The sequence below is a fragment of the Dermacentor albipictus genome, chromosome 1 (assembly GCF_038994185.2).
Source record: "Dermacentor albipictus isolate Rhodes 1998 colony chromosome 1, USDA_Dalb.pri_finalv2, whole genome shotgun sequence".
Lineage (NCBI taxonomy): Eukaryota > Metazoa > Arthropoda > Arachnida > Ixodida > Ixodidae > Dermacentor > Dermacentor albipictus.
This window is the reverse complement of record NC_091821.1, coordinates 260,695,845-260,717,747: the sequence shown is the minus strand read 5'-3', so window position 1 is coordinate 260,717,747 and position 21,903 is coordinate 260,695,845. Positions and strand designations below refer to the sequence as shown.

The window sequence follows — 21,903 nt, the reverse complement described above, 5'->3', positions numbered from 1 at the left end:
TCGCTCTGCCCATTTCGTCTTCCATCGGAAGTGTCTGTGTTTTTTTGCGCCACTGCCGGCCACGCTCAGGCATGTCGGATACGGACGAGGAGCTACTGGTGACTGTGAACACTATAATACTTGTTTGTTCTTTACTTGTGCGACGCCGACGTGCCAGACAGCGGACGAGAAAGTTTTGAGTGCGGTACAGGGACACTGAGGGCCAGGCGCGCACTCTGCTTCCCCACCTTCACCAATTACTCACCTGTCATGCCAAACTGCTGTCCATAATGTGCCAGCGGTTGGCGCGCAGCTCCTTGTCCGACGCTCGATTTATCATAGAGGTACGCATATCCGCGAACGGTTTCCAAAAACGCCTCCATTGCGAGGCGAATTCTTCGTCGACGCCTCAGTGCCGGTGTGGTAAGGCTTAACGAAAACAGCCCCCTTGACTGGAAATGGCCTCTGAGATTTTACGGCGCGCGTGTCACTGTTCAGTCTCAGAGCCCATAGATTATGATTCTTTGCTTATGCGACAGGTTGCGCCACAACAGCGCGGCTCGTAAAGCGGCTCGCTTCTGATTGGTGGACGTTTCGCGTCTGCCGCGAAAAATGGGTCTCGCACCCTTCGCGCGTTTGCCGCGCGTTGCTGCCGCTTTTCGTGAATCTTGCCGCGCGCGACAGCACCGCTCGCCGCGCGCGTTGTGTCGCGCGCGTTTTTGTCGCTAGTGTGGACGTACCATAACGCGGCGAGCCCGGTACTTCCCAGTCACGAACGGCATGCGCGTTATCAGTGTGACGCAGCATTCTCGACAGGAAAGTAGCGAGCGCCAAGTTTTCAGGAAAGGAAACGCAAGCAAGGCAGATGACGATTATTGTTGTGGGACAAATTTACACCCCAAAGGGTGCAACCGTTTTAAGAGTGTAGACAAATGTACACCATTTGGGGTGTATATTTGCCACACAAGAATAATCGTCAGCAGTTCTGTCCACATTTCCTTCCTTTAACACTGCGAGCTCGGTACTTCCGAGTAACGAACGGCATGTGTGGTATCAGCGTGACGCAGCATTCTCGAGAAGAAAGTAGCGAGCGCCGAGTTTTCAAGAAAGCAAACGCAGGCAAGGCAGATGACGATTATTGTTGTGGGACAAATATACACCCCAAAGGGTGCAACCGTTTTATGAGTGAATACCTCCTCCTCCTCTTGCGCACACGAAGCAACCTTTGTGGGAATATTTGATGTTTTTAAATGGTCGACCATTCAAAGAAAAAGATATAAAAAAACAATAAATTATGCATATACAATGCGCAGAGCTTGTGCTTCGATGATGATGGTGAAGTTTATATTATGGCATGGCATGACATTTATGTCACGTCATGTACGCTATGCATGTCATGTAATTCACGTCATGGCATGTAAATAATTTAATGCCTTGCATGCGTGCTATTGGTACCTGGCGCCCAAACGCCTTTTCGAGAAATAATAGCACAGGCGACTCTTTGGTGCTGCAGATTAAAAAAAATGAAGTTGGAGCATTTTTGCAGCCAGGAGGCTGTAGGCGCCACCAACATGGACAGCTGCGGGGCCGCACTGGCCGCGGGGTAGGCGCCGTTGAGGATATGAAACCGGCTACCTTCTGCACAGTAACGAACTTGACCACCATGCTCTCGTACCAATAGCCTTCACTGTTTCCTTGTATGCAATAATAAGTGTTCTGAAGAACGAGGTGTGGCGGCTCAGATGATTGCGAAAACTTCAATGTGGAGGAATTGTAGAGTCCCAAAGTACCGTTCGCCCAATCAATGGTGAAAAGGCAAGCAGCTTTTTTTCCTTTCCCCCCCCCCCCCCTTTTTCTTTTACAACGTACTCAGGGTGGTGGGCCCCATCGGTAACATTAAGTGCTTTTGTTCACAATCTACAGTGCGAGTGACTTGAAACTTATGTGTTGAGGCAAACAATTAACGGCACGAATTAGTTTGTGCACCTTGTGCCAACCAAGGTCCTCCAAAGCTTTCGGCGGGGCGCCTAAACATTACTGCGCACTTCCAGAACTTTCGCTGTCGCGGTAATTCGTTTGCCCCTAACACTGAGTAAATGTTTACTGTATCTGTTTCGTAAATGAGAAAGAACCTTGCCCGAGCCGTCGCAGTCAGGCAGCGCATTCGAATTCTAGCTTCATTCTGTTGTCTGTTCGCCTTTCCGTGTTTTGTCTTCTTTTCCGCTTTGAAAGGCGCACCTTAAGTCATCGAATAACAAAGTAAGCAAAAGAAAGTTATACAAATACCGACCAGCGAATGCATGTTGGCGTAGTAACTGAGTGACTAGGCGAGTTGTTTCTTAACCAAAGGGTTTGGTTTAGAAAAGCGCCTCAAGAATTTTTTTTTGTCTTAATTCTGGAGTGACATTGATTATCCGCGCTTTATGCACCACGTGGAGCTAGGTCATCAAACAAGGTTGTATGCACAAAGCCATATACATAAGTCAACACACATAAGTCCTTAAAGACGCCTCGAAGCTATCAAACGTTGTCACTGTAACGAATGAATTGTTTCTCGACGCCACAGTCCTCACTCGAGGAAGACGCTGAGCAACGAGTGAATAACAACTAAAACCAAGGGTATCTAGAGAAATATTGAGGTCCATCAAAGAAAAAGAAATGAGAAAATGGTATGTAATATAGCTGGTATAATGTGCACCGAGCACATTTCAAACAAATGTTGCTCACTCTATGCACTGCGAATATATTGTTTCTTTGTTTTCGGCGTCATTTTGTGGAACGAGTCACAATGATTGCTCGCAATACGCTGCTTGTGTTTCTCAGCCACACTTTGTATTTCTAGAAGCTTGCAGATTTTATACACAGCCACTTTTGTCTCCGCTGACCGAGAATAAACAAGGAATGGCGTTATAGACTTGTTTACCGTCCTGAAAGCACACACGATAGCAGAACAGCAAGGCAAATTTATTGCCTCTGACGGGCACTTTACTACTGGCCTTCACATACAAACCACTACTGAAGACGATGTTCTTTCTTTTTCTTTTTTTTGCTAGGAAGGGAAAGTGTGCTGGCGTAATAAATTATGTCACATTTCGGAATTACTAACGTCAGCCGTCCCTCGTTCCACCACATGGCAGTTGTTACTGCCATAAACAAGCTTTCTCAGTTTGTGCAACAGGACCAGTAAGTATAACCATGACCACCGTATCTCACTTCACAGCGGTATAGCCACGTGGTCGACGTACTTCTACTGAACGAGAGAAACCACGTGAGCGCAAGAAAGAGCGCCGCTCGCAAAGTGTGTTACGATGATGATTGTCGTCGCTTGCATTAAGTCTGTGCCGCTTATCGCGTAGTGCATTAAGAAGGCGAGCACAAATGATGCAAAATAGAAATAGCTTCTCTGCACCCTGGGCGTTCGATCGGCGCTCTGCACTCTAGGTGAAATCAATTTCACGGCGGCCGGCGTCTATAGCGGGAGCCTTCATCAGGCAAGGTCCTCCGTCCTGTATTTTATCGCGCCAGGTTTTTCCAGCGCGCGATGAGCTTCGCGCGTTCAGCACTTGATGACTCGCCCGTCCGCTCTTGGAATGAATTGTCCTCTGTTGCGTGCGCCGTATGGATACATACATATACATAAACCCGCACGTTAACGACTTCGCTTAGCTGGGGCAGCTCTAATTCCTACTCATATTTGCTCGTCCTGCGGAGGCAGTCAATTTCAATTCCTCTTTCTTCGTTTGGTCCTGTACACGCGCGTTTCTTCTTTTTTTTTCACCTCCGACAATAGCTTATGTATGGTGCGACCGGAGCCACGAATCTCCACATGCAGATAAGGAATGCGTTATGCCCGGTTCACTGAGAACACTCTCTTGGTTAATGCAGATGTTCTCCGCCAGAAATGAATGAGCAGAGTGGGTCGATACTGACACTATATGCGGTATGTTAAAGCGACTGACGTTTGAATACGTAAGCCGGAAGCTCTCTTTACGAGAGCGGGACGTTATAAGGGCGATTCTCCCGTTTCCGCGCACTGATCCTTACGCTCGGACGGCGTGAGCATTCATGCTTCGCAACCATATATTTTTTTTAAAATCTCCGCTCACTTTCATCGTTAGCGCTGCAGCAGCTTTGTTTTAGACGTTTCCCTTAATGCTTTTTTCCACACCGTAATGAGCAGCTTGCTGTTTTGCCGATGTCGTCGTTACGCTTTGCGTCGTCCTTAGCCGTCAATTGCAGCAAACTGCGGCTCTATAACGTGTAAAGTAGCCCGCTGTTTTTGAGCGCCGTGGTGAAATTACGCAAAGGGGGAAGAACACTGTAACGTGAATAACATTTTAATGCCAGTCCTTCCTTTAAAACGTCAAATCAGACGGGAAAAACAGCGCTAACAAAAGAAGTAAACCAAGTATGTGCCGAACACAAGAAAAATAGACTGCTGTAAAGACGGCGGCAGGAAATTGACTTATCTGCCCCTGTATTCACAAAACAGTTCTTATTCTAGAGTAGCTCCAAAAACATGCAATGGTCAATACTGACGGCGGCGGTGAATAAATCACAGCGAACACATTGTTATAGTGATAGCGCGATTCCAAACAGTTCTTACGAACGAAAAATTTTGCGAGTTCAGACCCGGATCCGTAAGTTTTACTGAACAAATACCCAGTGAGCTAGATTATGCAGATTTATTTGTTCGCATCTGTGTTTCCGTTCACTTTTGACCTTTAGGCTTATTGTCAGCAAGTAAGTATTCCTGGTGTTTCAGAACTATTAGAAGTTATCAGCGTCCCATCATACTGCTTATACATGATTATCTTCGCGGCTTCTGAATGAAAACGAAAAAGTTTCCCTCTTAGTGCATATAAGTATATGGACTATGTGCACAACTCGATGTCTAGTAATGAAAGCCGAAAGCACGAATGGAAGGTCCACGGAAGAGGAGCGAGCACTTGCGGTTTCATTCCACAAGCGTAAAATATTACAATGCATTCTTTTCATCTAAACAACCGCTGAATTGTATTCTATATTCAGCCATTTTATCAGCTGAACATTGTCGATTGGCCAGTCACATTTTTAAACGTTGCATAACTTGAAACTGCGCGTGGCGTACATCGCGATCTATACAAAGTGCCTTGTCGGATTTCCTGCCACTCAAATATTGCGGCCGCCACCCCCAGTCTTTCTTTATCTGGGCGCTTCATCGCAAAAGCAATGTACTGACTGGCACACGGAGAAAGGGAAAAGAAAAACCACCGATGAGGCGGGTTAAGAGCAAAACGCTTCGTGCGCGGACGACATCCGCATCCGACCTGTCAGTGGTGGCGTTGAATTCGGCGCGCGAATCGAATAATCACTCGGTTAGCGTATAGTCTCCCGCAGCAAACAAACTTGCCGGAGAAGAATACGCGACGCGACGGCATCCAATAGTCGCCAGCCTCGGTGCGCCATGCAGGAAGTTTCCGAACGATTTTCGTTTTGTTACGCAGCTCACGATCGTCTTGCGGGCGGCGTGTTTCTGTGGTGACGCGGCGTAAGCGCCAAATACGTTTAGGGACAAAGAATGGACGACCGCCGTGTGTAACAAAAGCGGGAATGTCCGTCCCGGGTGCGTCTCGTGTCTGGTACTCGTTCTGCCGCAACTGCGCCCAAACTGGCTCTGGAATGGCTGGACATTGTCCCTCAGGGCGTACTCTCCTGAGGCACTAGTATTTGGCGTAGTACAAATGATTTACTTGCTGCAAGTTTATTCAAGCCGTTTTCATGATTCAACGAATATTTTTTGACAGACAGCCAATCGTTTTTTCTTTCTTGCCAGTTTGGCAAAACAACGAATGTAGACCGATTTCAGCGGTCTCCGACCTAACAAAATTGAGTTTCGATCGTAGTTATAAGTCTCTATTGACAAACGGTACTAACCCTTCTTTATTGCTCTGTTTTTTACGCTGATAAACATGAACAACTCACCCACATTCCCTTCGGTGCTCAATGAGTTGATACCACTTCGCAGCATCAGTTTGGCTTTTGATAGGTGAACGAGTGCAAGGTACACCAGCCGTCTGTTCACTATGTCAGGTCGACTGTGCTTGTCTAGGTAAGCACTAGAAAAAAGAAAAGGCAAAGCGAGATCATACATGTGGCTTGTTATAAGTAGACCTGTGGTCATTCCAGCGGTTGTTATTACGCGACTTGGCTGACGTATCTGAAGCCTAGCCAAAAATGGCTACCTTACAAATTACGAACCATGGTGCGTTTAAGACTAGTGGAAGTTTCATCAGAGGCACGGTTGATGGAACTCCTCTAAATAACTCAATAAGTAACAGCCAGCATTTCTTGATGGAAAGCATGGCAAGGACGAGTTAAACAAGTCAGGCCGTTCCGGTTTCCAAGGCGGACAGTTGCCTTGCTCGTCTTCCGCGGCATTTTGGTTGCCCAGATACTTCTGTAGGGCTTTGATGGAGGGTGGCAATATATTTTCAATAGTAGCCAAAGAGTGAAACAGGGAGAAAGAAAAAGAAATTATTCAGCGCACGTGTTCCAAATTATGCGAAGGTATGCTTTAGTGAAGGGGGCAAATAAATACAGTAAAACAAAACGGGATACATACAACTGTATTTTCATTTTAGGCTACGCACAACCTCGTGCAATGTTTATGTATATGCATTACATCGCTCGCACTATACGGAATCGCAAACACTAAATTTGGCGGATGTACACGTTGTGACGTCGGCGCAGCGACATCATGAGGACTAAGGCGACATGCGGTGGTTGTCGAGGGAATAATGGTGATGAGAGGTGAATGCACAGAGAAGTACACGTGACAATATGTAAATACATTTAAGAATTCGACACCCTTTGTATCACAGTGACACATACCAGCCATAGAGAGAGAGAGAGAGAGAAAGAGAGATCAACTTTAGTGTCCAAAGAGCTCATTGTCCGATCCGGTCGTGCTTGTAATACTTCAGGTGTCGCATTGAGGCAGGGAACATATCCCCGAATCTGCTGGATGTGCCTGACCAGCAATCGCCAGGGGATGGAACAGAGGTGTTATGGTTGACTCGTCCAGCTCACTCACGAGTGGGGAAACGGGAAGGAGCCATAAGAGTAAGATCGAGGAAGTATGGTGATGATTTAGAGGATTGGCCATGCATGGGAACATACCAATTGGTGCATACCCCGTAGGCCAAGAATGGGTAGCCCAACTTAACTTTAATAAAATCATAGAAGCCGCTGAAAATCGTGCGCTATTTCATGAACAAGTCTGTGTGCCTTAGAGATACCCATGAGCCGACATTACAGCATATGTACAAGTGTTATGTCATGACATGTTGTTTTATTACGCCGAACAAAGGCTGCGCCCACTGGCTCTACATTGCTGGTCAGAATTCCGGACTAAGTAAGCCAGAGTATCCGGTGTCACATATCCAGCTCGCTACCCAAGAATAGGGAAGGCCAAATATAAGAAATTTAAGAAAATCAAACAAGCCACTGAAATACATGCTCTATTTTATTGAGAGATCAGTATGTTCAATGCTTCAGCATTTCGATCGAGAAGTGCATATTGGTGGCGTTTACCGGCAAGCCCATGACCTGGTAACTCCCTTCAATTTACCGAAAAACAACTTCATGTAAAAAACCTCACCATTTCCTAGCCGTTATTATGGACAGGCGTTTTGTGGAAACCCCCCATATACACTGGAGAAGAGGCTTACCTCTATCGCCCAGGTGCCAAAGTTTCTCGCCGGTAACACACGGGACACATCCGTGGCATCTATGCTTCAACTATACAGGATGCTCTTCCTAGAATATTTGCGATATAACACACCACTACCATCCAATGCTAACAATACTAACACTCGTGTCCTACAGACCATTCAAGACGAGGCCCTTCGGACATGCCTGGGGCTATCTCGGTGTTCAGCTGCAGCAATGACTGCCCTCGCCACCCATCGCTCATAGGTGTTAACGTACTCCGAGCACATATTCACCGTACATCCAAGGGCTCTGCCCATCATCTCGCACGCCTGCCAGAGGAGAGACTGAAGGAAGCGTTCTCTAGAGCAGTTGCGGCTAATTAGGACTACATGTCACTGAGGTTGCCTGCAACATGAACACGATCTCCTTTGTGGTGCCTAGATCGAAAAGCCTTCTGTTTACATTGTAGTTGCAAGAATGCGGAAGAAAGCTAGCGGCTATCAGGTAAATCTCGTCCGAAAATGCACCAACGTCATACATTTGCCTAAGCCATGCTTACACGGGTAGTTTGGTCTCGGTAAGTTAAAATGGGCGTCTTTGTAATCCCATTTCAATCGGTCATCAAGTTCGAGACATCACACGTCACGCCATCTACGGGTCCCGAGCTTGCCGCTCTAAAACGTATATAAAAAAAATCACCGTGCAAGTACAGAACTTCAGTCATCGCTTATACAGCATCGATTCGTCATTACAACTGCAGTTACCACCATTGGTCGGCAGAATAAACGGGACTCAGGCTCACTCACAAAACATGTTTTTTGCTTAGGACTCACTCGGACTCAGGCTCACCAAAATTCTGCTCAATCGGGCCTCACTCGGACACAAACTAACCAAAATTCTACCCAGTTGGGCTCAACTCAGATTCACCAAAATTCTGCTCAGTTGGGCATCACTCCGACTCATTCACCAGAATCACACACAGGCAGGTCCAATTTGCGTACGGACTCACTCACTCAGGCTTTCTCATGAATTGAAATTCTTACGAGATTAATATATAACGCATGCAGAGGCATTACAAACGCGAAACGTTTAAGCAAAATTATGCGCAAGAGTCTTAAATACACAAGAAAGTTCCTTATTTCCTGTGTATCACAGCAGCTTGTATAAGGAACAAATAAGTATGACGCGCCATCTTGACAGTGCTGGAAGTATTTCAATTAAGGATAAATGCGCTGAAGAAATATTTAAAGATTATGGGAGTTCTTGTTTGTGTAGGCGTGCCGCGCATCCGCGCTTTCGTTTGAGTAGCCCGCGCGTGGGTTATTGGCAACTCAGGGTAGAATTTGGCCCTTTCGTTCTGGCACTGTGTGCTATGAAGGCCTTCCTCGCCAGCAAAAGTGGGCGCTGCAAAAGTTGTGCGCAGAGCAAACGTCCTTTTACGTAATGTCGTTATTTTAATTGCGATTCACGATAGCACCGCAGAAGGTCCGGCTAGCTGTTTTGCTTTTCGGGTTGTCGGACATCGCGCTAGGCACTGAGAAACTCGCAAGTCCTGGTCGGTCAAATAATCAAAGGCTGTTACGTCTATAACACTACATGCCAAGGGTGCAGCTGCGCAGTTCCAGCAGTGACACGCTGACATCCATATTTGCTGACAACCGCTCTTACAGCAAGTGCACCAAATACGCAGAAATAAACAAAAACTAGAATGGAGCGTCCCGTGACCATCTTGAAGCCTATTCATAAAAATATAAACGACAGGCTCATGGAAAATAGGCCCTCACACGTGAAGCGCAAGCGGCAGTTTCCAGCCGTTGAGCACGCGGAATGCACGGGAAAGAGTTGACCGCAGAGCGCGGGGCGTGAATCGAGTGTGGCGAGGAAGTGCTAGCGCGTACCAAACAGGGTCTTGAAAAGGTCCGGCAACCATGGAGCGTCTACTCATCAAGAGTCCTCGGCTAACGCATACCAAACAGTGTCTTGAAAAGGTCCGGCAACCATGAAACGCCTGCTCCCCAAAAGTTCTCGCGCTAAAATGCCCCGGAGAGATAGTGGTGGCGCAGCATCAGAGGGGGCCGGCTGGCTGAGGCTAGCTGCCTGCTGTCATGTTCTCTTCGTTTTTTTCCCTCCGCGGCACCAGAGTGTCTGCGCCAAAGCTACATCGCTGACGTTCAATCGAACTGCGATTCAAGAGAACACTACTGAAAGTCCGGCGCACCTCATCGTTCCAGAAGGTTGCGCTGGACATTGAGCATATGGAGGTGAGGTCGCTCCGCAGAAGCAACAGGAGTACTACTCATTATAGAAACTGCCCCAAGCGAAGATGCGCAGCACGACCAGCAAACAACAAGGTCCATGATGTCAGCCGTCAGTCGCGCTGAACTTAATAGCCAGCACAACTTCCGCACGAAAGCAACAGTGCCGACGCCTAATGTAGACAAAACAAGGGAGGGGTTGAGCGAGCGCTGAGCTGAGCGGGTACGGTAATTGAGCCGACCAACCATACTAAACTCAAGAAACTCGGCCGGCGTCGACCTCGCTTGCTTCGCGCAACACCGTAGCCCACAGCGCTGTAGTGTCTAGCCTTCTCGGACTTCATCCGCAAGGATGAAAGCGAAAGCTTACACAGCATATATGGACTACGGCTGCTGCGATTCCCGAAGGCAATCGGTCTGAGCGAACGTCTGTGACACAGCGCTTCCATAACGTCGATGACTCAAGCACGCACCAACTTGATTTTGTTTCGTTCTCTTAATTTTTTCTTCTACTTTTTTTCTTCTACCCCTCTCGCAGGGTAGTAACCCGGTCGCGCGTTTGGTTAACCTTCCTTCCCTTCCCCTCTTCTCTCCCTCTTTCTTGCAGTGATATCTCTTATTGTTGCCCAAGATGTGCCTACTGTGTTTCACTGGCAGTCATTGTGTTAAGAAATGGGCTACGAACTTTATTTTATTTCAAGCCGATCTAAAGGTATAGTATAGCGTATCAAACTCCCGCGCCTGGTTTCTGCTACAACACATTGCGCCTAGGCACGACTCGAACCACCGTTAACTATGAATACGCTGCCCTCAAAAGAAGAAACTGTCCAAGTTCACGTTTTCGATGGATGGTCACCACTTTCAGCAAAACTCGATTTCTTAGCTTAAGTACTCGTTCTCTTTTCTCTTAAATAAAGTACCGTGGAGCGGAGAAAGTCAACTTTATAAAACAAGAAAAGTGATAATACATATAAGACTGCGACGACAGAGCGTATAATCAACATCTAACGGCTTTACACGCTTATACACAAATGCGTAATACGTTTGACCGAAGTGTGCCAAATTTCTAGGTAGTATTTTAGAAAAGTACGCAGTCAGTCCTTGCGATGCGGGAGTCCTGTCTTTCCGTACTCTAATATTTACTGAGAGCGTGCTAATTGGGCTGTTCGAGAACTTTCCATTTATTGGCCCATAAGTAGGTATTTCGAAAGCTTTAGGGCTTTTATGGATAGCCTAGCTTGGATCTCCACATCACTAAACGGTTCGTCATATCGTACCGCGAAGTAGGGTATGTCACATTCAAACGTGACAGCAAAACATGTCGTACGTTGCGTTCGTGTATGTTGCGAACTTTTTACGATTAGTACTATATTTATTATTACTTTGACTGGAGCTTCTTGTGTAGTTGCGAGCTTTTTACGATTAATATTCTTATTAATATTATTACTTTGACTGGAGCTTTTTAGTGGGACGTATATTTTTTTTCGCATATTGTTCTACATTGTTCTACACAAGCGCTATTGTGTGGCTTGACGGTGCGGTTTGCTCCATTTACAAATCGCACCAACTAAATCAGCCATGGCCATTTACGTCGAGCTCGCCTACCCTGGCTGCTTCTGCAAATGCCAGCTTGTCGCTTTAAAATGTATAGCTTTCTAGAAAAGTGAAACTTCAACTTCAATTACAGGCATTGGAAGGTTAGGGCCGAAACACGAGACGGACTCCGTCTTGCTAAGCTTGTGGTGTTACAGTGTCTTCGCGATATCGTTTTTAAACATGAAATGTTTAGCTCCCGTTGTCGGCGACCTTCAAGTGACCTTGAGCCAAAAACCGGAGCCGTCACTCGGGTAAGTTGCGCGAACAAAACGAGATCATCATGTGCAACCAGTCAAAACTTAAGAAAATGCGGTCTCTGGCCCCCAACCCTTTCGATAGAACAGCATTATTTACTCTAGTTACTGCCCAAATAAGTTACAAAAATATTGCTTCCGAGTTCCTCCAAATGTTTGTTCACACTATCACTCAAGCTGTAATTTATTAGTACGCTGAAGTTTTATTTGTCATTTCCCATAGCGACGTTCAAAAGGCAGACACAGGGCGCCATACACTTCATTATAATCTTTTGGTGCTGAGACAGGGCTACCTGTGCTCTTTTGAACGGCAGCGGTCCGTGAGTTCCACGGCGTGGTTCTCGCGTCGCTTCGAGAAATGGCGTCACGCTGCATGGCGCCTCTGTCAGACGCTTTTCTTCTAGCTGGGCAGCGCGCTCTGTCCTCCTGGCGTCTTTCGCTGCCTGTCATGCTGCCTTGAACCGTTTTTTTTTCCTTTTAGCTGGTCAGCGTCCATAAGAACCAGTGCACAGTATAGCGTGGTGCGGCGTTGTGGTGGGGCGTGCCGTTGCGAACATGCGCTACACCCATTTTAAGGCTGTGGCTAGTATCATCTCTAACCAGTCTGCTTTGCCGATTGCCATTTCACGCTTACATCAACTGTCGTATACGGGAGCGCGATAATTTTTTTTTTCACCGAAAGTGCTTCCATTTTGCTGCACAAAAATACGCGGCACGGGCAAGCCGTAGTAGGCGGCAGTTCGCGTTTCCGGAATTTTCGCTGCTCCCACCAGATCGGTAGCAAAAGCGCGCGCTGCCTTTACCAATCGTCCTCGGGGACGATCGTTTCTGACACCGCCAAGTCTACGAACGATCCGCAGCACTATCGAGCCTTTTATGAGCACGGCTTGCTTTTCGAGCCCGTTGCTGAATGGAGAAATGCCCGCTGAGTATTCACTCGTTGCACGATGCATCGCGCTTTCTCTTGGTGGCACGCGCGAACTTATATATATCAGCCGAGGGAAATAGTCGGAGTGCTTCTATGCCTCCTTGGGAAACGGGAACGCATGACTACGCCTCGCCTCGAAAGTGAATCATTCTCTTCCAGTGAGTGATAGCTCTCAATGGAGGCACACGCATTTCCAGCAGCGGAACTTTGAAATAGAAGGTACGTAGACAGTTGAATGGACGAAATGTAATACGGTCTACTAAAGTCTCCACGATCGGCAAGCGGTGACCGAGGCGCATCAGTGCGTTATGTCTTCCGCCGGCTCGCGAGGCTTCGCAAAGAAAAGAAAGAAAGAAGTGCCCGCGCGTCATTCTTCTGTTGTATACCGGTAGCGTGTTCTGCTCTTGAGAGACGCTGCCTTTGCCTCACAATCGACGAAGACGGTAGCTGCAGGCTGTGTCAATCCGAAGTCTATGAATTGTTTCATTTGAGCGGCTGGTTTTCACCGGCATAGTGAATTGCATGCCGGTGTTTGCCTCATACAATCCGGAGGTTTCCGAACCTTTTAATTTCCTGGAAATTCGACCATATATTGTGTAGGAAACAATTCACATTACTCGCACCTATAGGGGTAACAGCAACAGTACATTTCGGCGAGCTGCACGCGTTATGACATCAGAAGTGTCGTTCCCTGTAATGTTGCAATGAATCGGATCTACAGGAGTATGATGTCTCCAAGACGTCTTGCTATAGCGCAAGCCTTCTGTACTTCACAGCTCCTTTTATACACAGCAGTATGGGCATTGCGAATCGCTCAGAAATGCCAATCGAAGGGTTCCCGACTGGAAACGTATGAAGTGAAAGCCAGAAAATATATAACTCGGCCATTGTAGGCGTATATTGACAGCAGCCTAAGTGTTCTTTGCTGTAGACATGCTGGTATAAAGAACGTCGATGTAGAGAGAGACACATCGGTGTGTACCGATGGATCTGTCACACCGAATGCCTCCACTGCAGCCTGCGTCATCGCACATGTGACCATCGTTCGGGGGTTTCCAGGATGCACGTAAGATCTGTCCCTACCGGAATCACTCATTGTTAACTTACCTATACCATGTGTCCCAGGTGCATTGTGCCAAAATTTTAAAATATGCAAGTATCACGTAGCTGGACAGAACCAAGGTAACGTTTACCGTAGCATGGAGCAAGTCACATTTTTTGTATTTCGTATAATTAAATATTACTTGTTAATCAGCTTCTCAAAAAATTTAATTCAGAGCAAAAGTGTCCATAAGAAAATTGTGGACCATCCTGAAAGCTACCTTATGGAGCATTTTGTTGCTAAATGCGCGCTACCTAAAAGTATTTTTCCCAAGCCAGAAAAAAAGCCTGCAAAGCAGGAAAAAGTGCCACCTGACTGCTCGCTTGTGGCACCATCAGGTTTCGTTTTCCTCGGAACGAATACGCATGCAACGTTGGATTTACGTGGACAGAAAAAAAAAGAACGACAACGAGGCACTTTAATGACATTGCTTCGCTGAAAAGCACGTACTTAGTGGCGGCGAAGAAAAGAAGGCGTCCCAACATGACCGAAAGTGACAAGACCCATCGCTTCGAGAGCACAAAAACAGCGCCGTGGCGCCGTGCGAGGTCCGAAGCAAAATATCTGGCTGTACACGAATAATAGCGTCAGACAAAAGAGAGAAGAGTGAGTGCACTGAATTTTTTTTTGTTTCTTTCTCATGACTTGCGGGTTTAGAGTTCGCATTTTGATTGAATGCTTTCTGTCTTCCTTTTGCCTTTGATTGCGGTGCCTCTTGCTTCATTCAGCGAAAGTGATCGCTCTTGTCAAAGCGTAAAGCAGCATAGTCCCAGCCCCTGTGAGTATGATCGTGCCCAAAAGACGTTAATTGCTGCCCCTCGCATTCAGGCCACAGCGCAGACGCCGTGGCCGGCAGCTCTACATTTAATTAATTTCCAGCTCAAGGAAGCGCGCGGGACACAGCGGCCCATTCATATATATACAGCGACCTGCGCGTCCACCTCTGCTCTTGTGCACTAGCAACGCTGGTAAGGCTCACGAAGATGGAACACCGTTATTGTGCAGATATTGGTTCTGCACGTGGCCTGTAGTCATGGGCAACCCGTGTTCTCATAGGCTATATCACAGGTGACGCAGAAGTGTTGCACCACTGATGTGCTGGCACTTCAGAAACATTTGAGCGCGCATAATTCATAGCGTAACTATAGTGACACACGCGGTAAAGACGTAGGTAGAAGGGTTGTCACGAAACGCCGTTGGAATTTGTTGTGCGTTGGGGTGAAATACTGACTTTCACATGGAATCAATTCTGAGAGACGGCGACTGACTCTGAGAAGGCGCTTCGATGAATAAGTGAGCGCGCGCTTTGTCGTGGTAACCGGGACCGTCACTGCATTTCGAACTAGATGTGCTTTTGACTAAAAGAAACACTTGAACTATTAAAAAATCGGCAGCATGTTACACTCCCGTAACACCTGAAAGTGAAAGCCTGCTGCACAAGTGGTAAGGCATTAAGTTATCCCATCCGAGTGGTCAGATGTCTTGCAAAACATAACGAGCTGCAGTGTGGAGTAAAGGTATTGCGCAGTAGGTCGATCTCCTCAACGACACATGCAAGCACCCAATGCACTATATAAAGATTATTTCGTTCTTTCTTTCATTCTTTCGTTCATTCTTTCGTTCATTCTTCTTTCACATTCAGCCATTGCATCTTTCCTTGCTTACAGGGGTTTGAGCCCTTCCAGATTCTGTTTGTTTCTGGTATATGAGCCATTGCTGGTGATGATATTACCGCGACAGCGTTAAGGAGCCCGTGGCGCAGAAGATCCGGTGTCGACGTCGGACGCCGCCTTGGCGAAAAAATTTTAGAACCACCCATACTCAGCTCCTCCACATGACACAAAAAAATTTACTGAACTAATTGAACTTCTAAAGCTAAAATACGTGGGAACATCGTAAACTATGACTTACGCACAACCTACAGACATGATAGCTCTCATATTGTAATTTGACTGTACGAGAAAACATAATTCTGTTACGCGAAAACTTAAAGAAACCCCTTTTCCAGCGTTTCTACCATTCACACACCAGCCGCAGTGTGCGCCATTTGCGCGCGCCGGCGCGTGGGTGTCTCCGGGGCTACGGAGCGACGCGTCCGGTTCCTTGCATTAGCTCCAGCTGGCGCTCGCCTCCGTCGCATCGCGGCCCACGCAAGAGGCCGCGTTTCTACCACATAGCCTGCCTTCGTGCACAGCATTCGCGGCCAGCGTTCCCCGGTAAACATTACGGTTACAGACGCTCCAGCTACCGGGAAGCGCGAAAAGCAGTCAGGGATCTTTGAATGCTATCGCGTTCCACTCTTATTCGCGAAGCTTAAGCGTCCTCCATTTTTTTTACCACTTGTCTATATTTTTGTATCACTGGTCCAATGGCCGATCATTTTCAGGTATGGGCAATTGCAACGAGCCACTTAAGGTTTTTGCCTTAAAATCCTAAGCCTACACGCCAATGTGAGCAACTGATGCATCAGGGAAATTGTATACGCGACTTTTAAAACATTCACAAATTCACAAACATTCAAAAAAATGAAATGCGGTGTGGTCACCCGGCTGCTCCGAGATGGCGCTGTTAGGCGATGGCTCTGGCGGCGGAGGAGGAGGCGGTCGTAGAAAGTAGACAGCGCGAGATATGAACGCGAGATATGAACGCGAGATATGAACTCCTTTTGAACGTTTGGGGAAGAGTTTCACTATATATGTCAACGGCAATTTTCCCGCTCTGCTCGTGCTCTGCCTCGAACATTTCGCTATCTTAACTGTGTAGTCCATTTGTGCCATTATTTTATCCTGTACCATTCTGTATCCTTATCTATTGATTTTGTAATATCTATACTTTATACTTATGGAAAGTTTAGTATTGAATTTCAGTGCGTAAGCATTGTCTGGCGAGTACCGCAGCGAAATCTGTACGTCCCATGACACCGTATATCTGCAAATTAAATGCATAATTGGCAAAGTTAACACATGTAATCGTTTTTATACTGTAATAGTAGACGATTGGTAGCCTTCAAAAAATACTTCTGACAGGTATTCAAACCCCGAAAGACGTCTGTGTGAGCCCCATTACACCCATGGGAGGGAAAGTTACGTTGGCCTTAGTTTACATCGCAACCCGTTCCAGTCAAAAGGACATTAAGAGGGTTCTCTCCATTTCCTTAGTTTCCCACAATCCTACAGTAATGATTGAGCATTCTTTGGCGTGTAAGCCAGCAAAATGTGTCCATCCCATTAGGCCTTATATATGCCCCATGAATGCATAGTTGGTCAAGTAGATGTTGTTATAATAGCGTAATAGTCGATTCGTAACGTGAAGAAAAATCTGGGTACGTCGCCGTCGCCACGTCGAAGTCCTTACAAAAAAGTGAAATATTTGACAGCCGCTTTAGCATACGCCAAAGAGGATGAAAGCAAAAGCCTGCGCGCTCACGAGACATTCATTACATTACTTGACATTCTTATTTGAATGCGTTGTTACATCCTATTACTTGTTTGCTCCCACCAAAGGCCGGGGGTTCTAGTGCCTTGATAAACTATCTTAATTAACCGTACCCTAATTAACTTTGTCTTAATTAACACCCAAGAGATGCTACTTAGAGATGCATCTATTTTAAACAAGTCTAATGACAGACTGGCGAGAGAAATTATTGAGGCTGGCCAGATACACGCACAATTTGCCCCGTGTGTCAGCGCCCCGTCAGTTGCCTTGACGGATAAATTGGGTTTCTCCATGGGCGTTAGCATTTTTTACAATTTTTGCGTGTGATTATGCGTGAGCTTTGTATCAGCCTTCTGAATGCGCATGTGCAGCCCTCCGCTCCCTGGAAAACCTTTCATTAAACTTCATTTGTAAGTGAGCGTCTGTCCTGTCCACTCCGTTTCTTGTCGCCCGTATTTCCGCTCAACGACACTATAACATGCACACACCGTCTGCCAGAAGTACGCTTCAAGTACTGAACGCTCTGAGTCCGGTGCTGGCTACTCTTGAGTCGATTCATGGCTCCCCAGCCACTGTCATTCAGGGATGAGGTCCGAAAAGCAGCTATTTTTCAGTGAAATTCCTGTGGACTCAGAGCGCGCTTTTCGGATTTCTGTCGCTTTGTGTGTGCCAATGTGTTTCCCATTATCGTCATTTGCGAGCCAAACTAATCGGACACGATCAGGCTTTCTGGATATTAATCGCTTATGTCGTCAACCGTTGATAAAAGCAGTAAGATTTTGGTGTTTATTCGCCGTGACCTCACTTACATTCATCAGCCTGTGCCACCTAATGACGATAATCAATATATATGCCTAACAGTAAGGAAAAAGAATTTTACCTTTACTTTTGTGGGCGCCTACCTATTTCCGTCAAGTCGATTTGGCCACAAGGGACTACGAGACATCTCGTCCTCAAATTGGATACACGCGCATGACACTCTCTGGGGAAGTTCGAAGATCAACGCGAGAGGCAGAGCTCCGGTATCTTTCGCCTCCATTAATGAACTTTGGCTCCTCAATGATGGAAGTCCTACGTTTCTCCGTGGCTCCATATACAGCCGCTGTCTTCCCTTCACTTTTGTCTCACGAAGTGTTGTCAGACGTGCTGGGTGATTTGCGGACATAGAGACGCACGCAAGCCACAATATCCCCACGTACGTCCAGATCAGAGAATTGTCTCCTTCCAAAATACGGGATACGATCCAAAGAGTGGACTGGACTAAATTTCAGTCTGTCATGGAAGAGCACTGCGAAGCGAATTCATCTTTCGACTCGGAAGAGGCAATCAAGAGCGCAGTACAAGACAGTTTGCGTACTCTCACTACCTCTTCGAAACTGACGGAATTTGATGCGGAACTAGAACGACTTCGAGCAATCCGAGGACGTGCTAAACCGAGGTACCAACGCACGAATCTAATGGACGATTTACGGACCGCCAGACGCACGCAAAAGAAGATCCAGCGCTGCTTAGACAAGCTCGAATCGCAACGTTGGACTGCCTTCTGTGAGTCGCTAGATCCACGCAAGCCTTTATTGCAACTATGGAGAACGGTGCGCGGTCTCCGGACACTCCCCGTACAGCGGTTCCCATTCAAGGCTCTTGCCCTTTGTCAAAAGAGACCGGAGATTGACCTGGCAGCAGAGGAGTTCTGCGCCAAATTATCCAGCCAACTCACAGCTCCCAACATTCCAACGCCTTCGTGTAGTTGTCCGCCACCACGTGATCACCGCATGGATCTACCATTCTCAATCCACGAACTTAAGGCAGCATTAGCTTTGTGTGGCCGTACATCAATGCCAGGACCTGATGGAATTTCCTACCGAGCTCTGTGTCACCTGGGTGAGCGAGCGAGAGGTGCTCTCCTTGAACGGTACAATGAATCATGGAGAGATGGCACGCTACCAACAACCTGGAAAACAAGTCGCCTTGTTTCACTGCTGAAGCCTGACAAGTCGCCGTTGGAACTGTCATCATATCGCCCGATCGCTTGGACAAGCTGTGTGGGCGAAGTAATGGAGAGGATGGTCCTAGGACGCCTGGAGTTGTACTTGGAGTACCACAACACCTACCCGAATGCCATGACGGGCTTTCGACGTGGTCGATCATCGATCGATAACGTCGTCGACCTGGTCACCTACATTCAGTATGAGAAATGCCGTAAGCGTCTCTGCGCTTCTTTGTTCCTCTACGTCAAAGGGGCGTATGACAACGTTACACATGAAGCCATCGTAACGTAAGGGGGTGGTCGGATGTTTCAATGGATACGGAGCTATCTCTCCATGCAGTCCTTTTTTGTAAGCACCGAGGAAGGCCATACTTATCTACAACATAGCTAACGCGGCGTCTCCCAGGGCGGTGTACATATACTATAGCCCTGTGTTATTTCTTTTAAGCCTAATTGCTTTCCTTGAGCACGTGCTAAGCACAGTCAGATTATCAAAGTACGCGGATAACATCTGCATATGGACGTCTGCAGTAACACGCCTACAGTTGCGAGCGAGAATTCAGAGAGCCGCCACCCAAACTGCTATCTACCTCCGTAATCGAGGCCTGGAAATTTCCTCCGAGAAATGCGCACTAGGGCCATTTACGCACAAACCTATGACAAACTACAGCGCAATGACCAAATAATACCATATGTTCGATCTTAGAAGTTTCTAGGTGTCCTAATTGACAGGGACTTGTCAGGGAGCCCTCACGTATCATACGTGAAGAAACGGTCTCTGTGTGTGAAATTTTTTAACCGTTCTGTCCCCTTTGAAACCCCTACTTCCCAACCCCAGCGTAGGGTAGCAAACCGGAGACTAATATCTCGTTAGCCTCCCTGCCTTTCTTCTTCATCGCTCTCCCTCTCTTCTCGATAACACCGGACAAAGGATTTTTCGACCCATAAGCCACTTAAGGCTTTAGCCTTAATAAAGAAGTTCGCACATGTAATCCGTATAATAGTGTAATAGTAGATGATTGGTAGCATTAGAAAAAGAAAGTGGTGACGTCACCGTCGTCGCGCCAAGGTCGTAACAAGGAAAATAAAAAAACGAACATAAAAAAGCTGTGGTGTGGAAAAAAAAAAAAGCCGCTTGTGACGCCGTTTCGACTCAGTTGATCCGATGTATCTGCAAGATAAATGCATAACTGGCCCAGGTAATAGATGTAATCGTCATAATGGTGCAATAGTAGATTCAATAATAATAATAATAATAATAATAATAATAATAATAATAATAATAATAATAATAATAATAATAGACGTGTGCAATGCGCTGTGCACTTGCAAACTATTTCCATATGCAGATGATACTGCACTTGCGGCGGGAATTTTTCAAATGCGTTCTCAATGCTTAAGAATGGTGTTGGAAAAATAATGGACTGGTTTGATATAAATGTGATTGACATTAATCGTTCTAAATAGGGGTTGGTTTGCTTCCATAGCCCTTTGTCTCACTTTCTTACTCACTTTATTTGAAAACTTCTAGATGTCTCAATTGTCTTTGTCCTCCAATACATTTTTTTTTATCAGTAAAGTATTTGGGCATACGTTTTGATTCTGGTCTTTTTTTCCAATCACTTATCTTACATATGCGCCAAACTCCGTAAAATCGTCTGTTTATTGTATCACACCAAACTTTTCGTACCTTTGTCTGTCAGAAAACTTTTGGTCCACTCGTTAGCCTACAGTGTACTCAGGTATAGAATTACAACATTTGCTCATTGCTCTGGTATTTGGCATCAACGTGTAAATAGGTTATTAAAATGTATGTTAAAAAGTGTTACTTATGATGTATGTAGTCCACAAGACGGGAACCCTTTTCAAATGCTAAGATTGCCGAATTTACGGTCCCTTCTTGTACAAACAGTGCTACTCAAACATTTCGGGACCGATACATTTGAAGTCTCCACTGTGTCTTGCCGTCCTTTACGTCACACACCCGTTTTTTGAGTTGCTCACACTAATACCAGATTTGGTAGATGTACTCGAGCCTATTATGTTCCTGACATATTCAATGCTCTTCCCTACGAAACTACTTCTTGTGAATCCATATGCGATTTTCGCAAAAACTTAAAGGAATCATGCGTGGAATGATTATGGGCGTCATGGTTTCCTATTTGCGTCAACAGAAATCGTGTCTTCGGTTTCTGTTCTTGTGCCTTGTATTTTATCGTCCACAAATATGTTTCATTGTCACTTTTCTTTTTCTCCTTTTTCTTTTTTTTATAAACTTGGCAGTTTTTGTGGCTGTGTCTTGCTTCTGACTGTCGGGCTTCGCGTGACAGGCACTGTGATGACTTAGGCGAGCCTGATTTCAGCAATTGTAATTACATGATTTGTTAATAAATAATAATAATGATACCTATTATTATTAGTAGTAGTATTAAATTGTTTTACAGACATATATACACTAGACAAGAAAGGGAAAGCGAGGAGCTGGCTGGAAACTGCCACCGAAAGGGGCACGATGCCTGCCTATACTCTTCAGAAAGGAGGGCACACAAACATAGAAATGAAAGATAAGAAGGGAAGGGAAGCGGAAAGAGCAAGATGACAAATCTCAAAGAATCAAGCAGGACACACAGCACAGGTCACACACTGTAGGGCTGGTCCCTGCAGGTCACGCC

General features: G+C 46.3%; 1 long non-coding RNA gene across 1 annotated transcript in view; it reads right to left on the bottom strand.

Moving 5' to 3' along the window:
- The window catches only part of LOC135902922 (uncharacterized), a 197,290-nt gene that overhangs the window by 164,346 nt on the left and 11,041 nt on the right, over nucleotides 1-21,903 (bottom strand). Inside the window, exon 2 of the long non-coding RNA XR_010564646.1 lies at nucleotides 5,944-6,077. This is a non-coding gene — a long non-coding RNA (uncharacterized lncRNA). The remainder of the gene's footprint in view (nucleotides 1-5,943; nucleotides 6,078-21,903) is intronic.